Consider the following 10,815-nt stretch of genomic DNA (forward strand, 5'->3'; position numbering starts at 1 on the left):
AGAATTGAGAAAAATATTGAATGACCATATATGGTCATGCAACTCATTAAATATGTATGTTTCTAATATCTCAGGCACTATTGCAAGTACAAACATGGAACCAATGCTGTATTGAAGACATTGGACAAGAAAATTGACCAAAACATTGGATGACCATATATGGTCATAGAACTCATTAAATATACATGTCTTTAATATCTCAGGCACTATTGCAAGTACAAACATGGAACCAATGCTATATTGAAGACATTGGACAATAGAATTGACCAACACAGTCAATGACCTTATATGGTCATACAACTCATTAAATATGCATGTCTCTAATATCTCGAGCACTATTGCAAGCACAAACATGGAACCAATGCTATATTGAAGACATGGAACAAAAGGATTGACCAACATATTCGATTACCATATATGGTCATAAAACTCATTAAATATGCATATCCATAATATTTCGAGCACTTTTAAAGATAGGGACATGTACCCAAACCTATACTGCAGACATTGGACGAGAAAATTGTCCAACATATGAGATGACCATATATGGTCATAGAACTCATTAAATATGCATATCAATAATATCTCGAGCACTTTTAAAGATAGAGACATGTACCCAAACCTATACTGGAGGCATTGGACAAAAGAATTGAACAACATTTTAAATGACCATATATGGTCATAGAACTCATTAAATATGCATGTCTCTAATATTTCGAGCACTATTGCAAGCACAAACATGGAACCAATGCTATATTGAAGACATTGGACAAGATAATTGACAAACATTCCCGATGACTATATATGGTCATGCAACTCATTAAATATGCATGGCTATAATATCTCGGACACTATCACATATACAAACATGGAACCAACGTTAATTTTCAGGGCTATTGCAAACAGTCATATATGGCCATGCTTTCCATGTGACTTCGCCATGTGCCATGGTCTTGAAAACCGGTGATTGCTGCTATGCAGCTATATTTAGGTTTTCAAGACACATGTCTTGGAAACCTATTGTAATCGTTATGTTTTTTATTATTCCGCCAGATTTTTTCGCTAAGCGCCATTTCGACACCGTTGCACATATCTGTAAAAAATTTTCATATGTTTGTAAAGGTTGATGAGATCTAGTGCATATCCTAAGATGACGCATATTGATCACGTGGTACGGCGGCCATTTTGAATTTTAGGCAAAAAATGGCATGCTCATTTAAACACCTTTCTGAGGGCCTAGGAGTCTCAAACTTTCGCCTAAAAGAAGCATTGGCCCTAGAGCTACGTATATCAGAAAAAAAAAGTTGAACGGTCATGTGACTTTTTTTTCTAGAATTTTCTGAAATATTGTTTTGCATCTCATTTGCATAATTTTGATCGTATCGAAATTCCACGCCATAATTTTGAAGAACATCATACATACTACAGATTAATCAAAGAATCATGGAAGTGCGACCAGTAGTTTTGGAGCAGTTGATTTATGAATATTTTTCACATTTTATATAAAATAGTCAGCAATGTTGCATTATGGGAAAGGGGGGAGGGCCCATATACGATACACATTGAATTGACATATATTGAGAACTATTGCATATACAAACATGGAACTAACGCTATATTGAAGACATTGGACAAGATAATTGACCAAAATATTGGATGACCATAAATGGTCATGCAACTCATTAAATATGCATGTCTCTAATATCTCAGGCACTATTGCAAGTACAAACATGGAATTAACGCTATATTGAAGACATTGGACAAGATAATTGACCAAGATATTGGATGACCATATATGGTCATGTAACTCATTAAATATGCATGTCTTTAATATCTCAGGCACTATTGCAAGTATAAACATGGAACCAATGCTATATTGAAGACATTGAACAAAAGAATTGATCAACATAGTGTATGACCATATATGGTCATATAACTCATTAAATATGCGTGTCTCTAATATCTCGGGCATTATTGCAAGTTCAAACATGGAATCAACGCTATATTGAAGACATAGGACGAGAGAATTGACCAACATATTCGATGACCATATATGGTCATAGAACTGATTAAATATGCATATCCATATATCTCGAACACTTTTAAAGATAGAAACATGTACCCAAACCTATATTGAAGACTTTGGACAAGATAATTGACCAACACAGTCGATGACCATATATGGTCATACAACTCATTAAATATGCATGTCTCTAATATCTCGAGTACTATTGTAAGCACAAACATGGAACCAATACTATATTGAAGACATTGGACAAAAGGATTGACCAACATATTCGATTACCATATATGGTCATAGAACACATTAAGTATGCATATCCATAATATCTCGAGCACTTTTAAAGATAGGGACATGTACCCAAACCTATACTGAAGACATTGGACAAGAGAATTGTCCAACATATGAGATGACCATATATGGTCATAGAACTCATTAAATATGCATGCCTCTAATATCTTAGGCACTGATGCAGGTAGGAACATGGAACCAATGCTATATTGAAGTCATTGGACAAGAGAATTGACAAACATACCTGATGACTATATATGGTCATATAACTCATTACATATGCATGGCAATAATATCTTGGACACTATCACATATACAAACATGGGACCAACGTTAATTTTGGGGGCTATTGCAAACAGTCATACCTGGCCATGCATTGCATGTGACTTGGCCATGTGCCATGGTCTTGAAAACCGGTCATTGCTGCTATGCAGCTATATTTATTATTATTATTATTATTCCGCAAGATATTTCGCTAAGCGCCATTCGAACACCGTTGCACATATCTGGAAAATGTTTTCACATGTTTGTTAAGTTTGATGAGATCTAATGCATATCCTAAGATGACGCATATTGGTCACGTGGTATGGCGGCCATTTTGAATTTAAGGCGAAAAATGGAATGCTCATTTAAACACCTTTCTGAGGGTCTAGGAGTCTCAAACTTTCGCTTAAAAGAAGCATTGGCCCTAGAGCTACGTATTTCATGAAAAAAAAGTTGAACGGTCATGTGACTTTTTTTTCTAGAATTTTCTGAAATATTGTTTTGCATCTCATTTGCATAATTTTGATCGTATCAAAATTCCATGCCATAATTTTGAAGAACATCATACATACTACAGATTAATCAAAGAATCGTGCAAGTGTGACCAGTAGTTTTCAAGCAGTTGATTTATGAATATTTTTCACATTTTATATAAAATAGTCAGCAATGTTGCATTATGGGAAAGGGGGGAGGGCCCATATACGATACACATTGAATTGACATATATTGAGAACTATTGCACATACAAACATGGAACTAACGCTATATTGAAGACATTGGACAAGAGAATTGACCAAAATATTGGATGACCATATATGGTCATAGAACTCATTAAATATGCATATCCATAATATCTCGAGCACTTTTAAAGATAGAGACATGTACCCAAACCTATACTGAAGGCATTGGACAAAAGAATTGACCAATATTTTAAATGACCATATATGGTCATAGAACTCATTAAATATGCAAGTCTCTAATATCTTAGGCACTGTTGCAAGTAGGAACATTGAACCAATGCTATATTGAAGACATTGGACAAGAGAACTGACAAACATACCCGGTGACTATATATGGTCATGGAACTCATTAAATTTGCATGACTATAATATCTCGAACACGATCACACATACAAACATGGAACCAACGTTAATTTTCAGGGCTATTGCAAACAGTCATACATGGTCATGCATTGCATGTGACTTGGCCATGTGCCATGGTCTTGAAAACCGGTGATTGCTGCTATGCAGCTATATTTATTAGGTTTTCAAGACACATGTCTTGGAAACCTTTTGTAATTGTTATGTTTTTTATTATTATTAGGTTTTCAAGACACATGTCTTGGAAACCTATTGTAATCGTTATGTTTTTTATTATTATTCCGCCAGATTTTTTCGCTAAGCGCCATTCGAACACCGTTGCACATATCTGGAAAATTGTTTCACATGTTTGTTAAGTATGATGAGATCTAGTGCATATCCTAAGATGATGCATATTGGTCACGTGGTACGGCGGCCATTTTGAATTTAAGGCGAAAAATGGCATGCTCATTTAAACACCTTTCTGAGGGTCTAGGAGTCTCAAACTTTCGCTTAAAAGAAGCATTGTCCCTAGAGCTACGTATTTCATGAAAAAAAAGTTGAACGGTCATGTGACTTTTTTTTCTAGAATTTTCTAAAATATTGTTTTGCATCTCATTTGCATAATTTTGATCGTATCAAAATTCCACGCCGTCATTTTGAAGAACATCATACATACTACAGATTAATCAAAGAATCATGAAAGTGCGACCAGTAGTTTTGGAGCAGTTGATTTATGAATATTTTTCACATTTTATATAAAATAGTCAGCAATGTTGCATTATGGGAAAGGGGGGAGGGCCCATATATGATACACATTGAATTGACATATATTGAGAACTATTGCACATACAAGAATGGAACTAACGCTATATTGAAGACATTGGACAAGAGAATTTACCAAAATATTGGATGACCATATATGGTCATGCAACTCATTAAATATGCATGTCTCTAATATCTCAGGCACTATTGCAAGTACAAACATGGAACTAACGTTGTATTCAAGACATTGGACAAGAAAATGTACCAAAACATTGGATGACCATATATGGTCATATAACTCATTAAATATACATGTCTTTCATATCTCAGGCACTATTGCAAGTACAAACATGGAACCAATGCTATATTGAAGACATTGAACAAAAGAATTGATCAACATAGTTGATGACCATATATGGTCATAGAACTCATTAAATATGCATGTCTCTAATATCTCAGGCACTATTGCAAGTACAAACATGGAACTAACGCTGTATTGAAGACATTGGACAAGAAAATGTACCAAAACATTGGATGACCATATATGGTCATATAACTCATTAAATATACATGTCTTTCATATCTCATGCACTATTGCAAGTACAAACATGGAACCAATGCTATATTGTAGATATTGAACAAAAGAATTGATCAACATAGTTGATGACCATATATGATCATAGAACTCATTAAATATGCATGTCTCTAATATCTCAGGCACTATTGCAAGTACAAACATGGAACCAATGCTATATTGAAGACATTGGAGAAAAGAATTGACCAACATATTGGATGACCATATATGGTCATAGAACTCATTAAATATGCATATCCATAATATATCGATCACTTTGAAAGATATAAACATGTACCCAAACCTATATTGAAGACATTGGACAAGAGAATTGACCAACATTTTAAATGACCATATATGGTCATATAACTCATTAAATATGCATGTTTTTAATATCTCAGGCACTATTGCAAGTACAAACATGCAACCAATGCTATATTGAAGACATTGGACGAGAGAATTGACCAACATATTCGATGACCATATAAGGTCATAGAACTCATTAAATATGCATATCCATAATATCTCGATCACTTTTAAAGATATAAATATGTACCCAAACCTATATTGAAGGCATTGGACAAAAAAATTGACCAACATATAAAATGACCATATATGGTCATAGAACTCATTAAATATGCAAGTCCCTAATATCTCATGCACTATTGCAAGTACAAACATAGTACCAACACTATATTGTAGATATTGAACAAGAGAATTGACCAACACAATCAATAACCATATATGGTCATAGAAATCATTAAATATGCTTGTCCCTAAAATCTCGGACACTATTGCATGTATAGATATGCAACCAACACTATATTGAAGACATTGGACAAGAGAATTGAGCAACATAGTAGATGACCATATATGGTATTAAATATGCATGTCTCTGATATCTTAGGCACTGTTGCAAGTAGGAACATGGAACCAGTGCTACATTGAAGACATTGAACAAGAGAATTGACAAACATACCTGATGACTATATATGGTCATGGAACTCATTAAATATGCATGGCTATAATATCTCGGACACTATCACATATACAAACATGGGACCAACGTTAATTTTGAGGGCTATTGCAAACAGTTATACATGGCCATGCATTGCATGTGACTTGGCCATGTGCCATGGTCTTGAAAACCGGTCATTGCTGCTATGCAGCTATATTTATTATTATTATTATTCCGCCAGATTTTTCGCTAAGCGCCATTCGAACACCGTTGCACATATCTGGAAAATTTTTTCACATGTTTGTTAAGTTTGATGAGATCTAGTGCATATCCTAAGATGACGCATATTGATCACGTGGTACGGCGGCCATTTTGAATTTTAGGCAAAAAATGGCATGCTCATTTAAACACCTTTCTGAGGGTCTAGGAGTCTCAAACTTTCGCTTAATGAAGCATTGGCCCTAGAGCTACGTATTTCATGAAAAAAAAGTTGAACGGTCATGTGACTTTTTTTTTTGGAATTTTCTGAAATATTGTTTTGCATCTCATTTGCATAATTTTGATCGTATCAAAATTCCACACCATAATTTTGAAGAACATCATACATACTACAGATTAATCAAAGAATCATGAAAGTGCGACCAGTAGTTTTGGAGCAGTTGATTTATGAATATTTTTCACATTTTATATAAAATAGTCAGCAATGTTGCATTATGGGAAAGGGGGGAGGGCCCATATACAATACACATTGAATTGACATATATTGAGAACTACTGTATATACAAACATGGAACTAACGCTATATTGAAGACATTGGACAAGAGAATTGACCAAAATATTGGATGACCATATATGGTCATGCAACTCATTAAATATGCATGTCTCTAATATCTCAGGCACTATTGCAAGTACAAACATGGAACCAATGCTATATTGAAGACATTGGACAAAAGAATTGACCAACATATTCGATGACCATATATGGTCATAGAACTCATTAAATATGCATATCCATAATATCTCGATCACTTTTAAAGATATAGACATGTACCCAAATCTATATTGAAGACATTGGACAAGAGAATTGACCAACACATTCGATGACCATATAAGGTCATATAACTCATCAAATATGCATGTCTCTAATATCTCAGGCACTATTGCAAACACAAACATGAAACCAATGTTATATTGAAGACATTGGACAAAAGGATTGACCAACACATTCGATGACCATATATGGTCATATAACTCATTAAATATGCATATCCATAATATCTCGAGCACTTTTAAAGATAGAGACTTGTACCCAAACCTATACTGAAGGCATTGGACAAAAGAATTGACCAACATTTTAAATGACCATATATGGTCATAGAACTCATTAAATATGCAAGTCTCTAATATCTTAGGCACTGTTACAAGTAGGAACATTGAACCAATGCTATAATGAAGACATTGGACAAGAGAATTGACAAACATTCCCGATGACTATATATGGTCATGGAACTCATTAAATATGCATGGCTATAATACCTCGGACACTATCACATATACAAACATGGGACCAACGTTAATTTTCAGGGCTATTGCAAACAGTCATACATGGCCATGCATTGCATGTGACTTGGCCATGTGCCATGGTCTTGAAAACCGGTGATTGCTGCTATGCAGCTATATTTAGGTTTTCAAGACACATGTCTTGGAAACCTTTTGTAATTGTTATGTTTTTTATTATTATTATTATTATTATTATTCCGCCAGATTTTTTGCTAAGCGCCATTCGAACACCGTTGCACATATCTTAAAAATTTTTTCATATGTTTGTAAAGTTTGATGAGATCTAATGCATATCCTAAGATGACGTATATTGGTCACGTGGTATGGCGGCCATTTTGAATTTTAGGCAAAAAATGGCATGCTCATTTAAACACTTTTCTGAGGGTCTAGGAGTCTCAAACTTTCGCTTAAAAGAAGCATTGGCCCTAGAGCTACGTATTTCATGAAAAAAAAGTTGAACGGTCATGTGACTTTTTTTTTTAGAATTTTCTGAAATATTGTTTTGCATCTCATTTGCATAATTTTGATCGTATCGAAATTCCACGCCATAATTTTGAAGAACATCATACATACTACAGATTAGTCAAAGAATCGTGAAAGTGCGACCAGTAGTTTTGGAGCAGTTGATTTATGAATATTTTTCACATTTTATATAAAATAGTCAGCAATGTTGCATTGTGGGAAAGGGGGGAGGGCCCATATACGATACACATTGAATTGACATATATTGAGAACTACTGCACATACAAACATGGCACTAACGCTATATTGAAGACATTGGACAAGAGAATTGACCAAAATATTGGATGACCATATATGGTCATGCAACTCATTAAATATGCATGTCTCTAATATCTCAGGCACTATTGCAAGTACAAACATGGAACCAACGCTGTATTGAAGACATTGGACAAGAAAATTGACCAAAACATTGGATGACCATATATGGTCATAGAACTCATTAAATATACATGTCTTTAATATCTCAGGCACTATTGCAAGTACAAACATGGAACCAATGCTATATTGAAGACATTGAACAAAAGAATTGATCAACATAGTTGATGACCATATATGGTCATATAACTCATTAAATATGCGTGTCTCTAATATCTCAGTCATTATTGCAAGTACAAACATCGAACCAACGCTATATTGAAGACATAGGACGAGAGATTTGACCAACATATTCGATGACCATATATGGTCATAGAACTCTTTAAATATGCATATCCATAATATCTCGAGCCCTTTTAAAGATAGAGACATGTACCCAAACCTATACTGAAGGCATTGGACAAAAGAATTGACCAACATTTTAAATGACCATATATGGTCATAGAACTCATTAAATGTGCAAGTTTCTAATATATTAGGCACTGTTGCAAGTAGGAACATTGAACCAATGCTATATTGAAGACATTGGACAAGAGAATTGACAAACATACCCGATGACTATATATGGTCATGCAACTCATTTAATATGCATGGCTATAATATCTTGGACACGATCACATATACAAACATGGAACCAACGTTAATTTTCAGGGCTATTGCAACAGTCATACATGGCCATGCATTGCATGTGACTTAGCCATGTGCCATGGTCTTGAAAACCGGTCATTGCTGCTATGCAGCTATATTATTAGGTTTTCAAGACACATGTCTTGGAAACCTATTGTAATCGTTATGTTTTTTATTATTCCGCCAGATTTTTTCGCTAAGCGCCATTTCGACACCGTTGCACATATCTGTAAAAAATTTTCATATGTTTGTAAAGGTTGATGAGATCTAGTGCATATCCTAAGATGACGCATATTGATCACGTGGTACGGCGGCCATTTTGAATTTAAGGCGAAAAATGGCATGCTCATTTGAACACCTTTCTGAGGGCCTAGGAGTCTCAAACTTTCGCCTAAAAGAAGCATTGGCCCTAGAGCTACGTATATCAGAAAAAAAAAGTTGAACGGTCATGTGACTTTTTTTTCTAGAATTTTCTGAAATATTGTTTTGCATCTCATTTGCATAATTTTGATCGTATCGAAATTCCACGCCATAATTTTGAAGAACATCATACATACTACAGATTAATCAAAGAATCATGGAAGTGCGACCAGTAGTTTTGGAGCAGTTGATTTATGAATATTTTTCACATTTTATATAAAATAGTCAGCAATGTTGCATTATGGGAAAGGGGGGAGGGCCCATATACGATACACATTGAATTGACATATATTGAGAACTATTGCATATACAAACATGGAACTAACGCTATATTGAAGACATTGGACAAGAGAATTGACCAAAATATTGGATGACCATAAATGGTCATGCAACTCATTAAATATGCATGTCTCTAATATCTCAGGCACTATTGCAAGTACAAACATGGAACTAACGCTATATTGAAGACATTGGACAAGATAATTGACCAAGATATTGGATGACCATATATGGTCATGTAACTCATTAAATATGCATGTCTTTAATATCTCAGGCACTATTGCAAGTATAAACATGGAACCAATGCTATATTGAAGACATTGAACAAAAGAATTGATCAACATAGGGTATGACCATATATGGTCATATAACTCATTAAATATGCGTGTCTCTAATATCTCGGGCATTATTGCAAGTTCAAACATGGAATCAACGCTATATTGAAGACATAGGACGAGAGAATTGACCAACATATTCGATGACCATATATGGTCATAGAACTGATTAAATATGCATATCCATATATCTCGAACACTTTTAAAGATAGAAACATGTACCCAAACCTATATTGAAGACTTTGGACAAGATAATTGACCAACACAGTCGATGACCATATATGGTCATACAACTCATTAAATATACATGTCTCTAATATCTCGAGTACTATTGTAAGCACAAACATGGAACCAATACTATATTGAAGACATTGGACAAAAGGATTGACCAACATATTCGATTACCATATATGGTCATAGAACACATTAAGTATGCATATCCATATCTCGAGCACTTTTAAAGATAGGGACATGTACCCAAACCTATACTGAAGACATTGGACAAGAGAATTGTCCAACATATGAGATGACCATATATGGTCATAGAACTCATTAAATATGCATGCCTCTAATATCTTAGGCACTGATGCAGGTAGGAACATGGAACCAATGCTATATTGAAGTCATTGGACAAGAGAATTGACAAACATACCTGATGACTATATATGGTCATATAACTCATTACATATGCATGGCAATAATATCTTGGACACTATCACATATACAAACATGGGACCAACGTTAAT

Source organism: Saccoglossus kowalevskii, unplaced genomic scaffold, assembly GCF_978046115.1.
Source record: "Saccoglossus kowalevskii unplaced genomic scaffold, keSacKowa6.1 SCAFFOLD_86, whole genome shotgun sequence".
In the NCBI taxonomy this organism is placed as follows: Eukaryota; Metazoa; Hemichordata; class Enteropneusta; family Harrimaniidae; genus Saccoglossus; species Saccoglossus kowalevskii.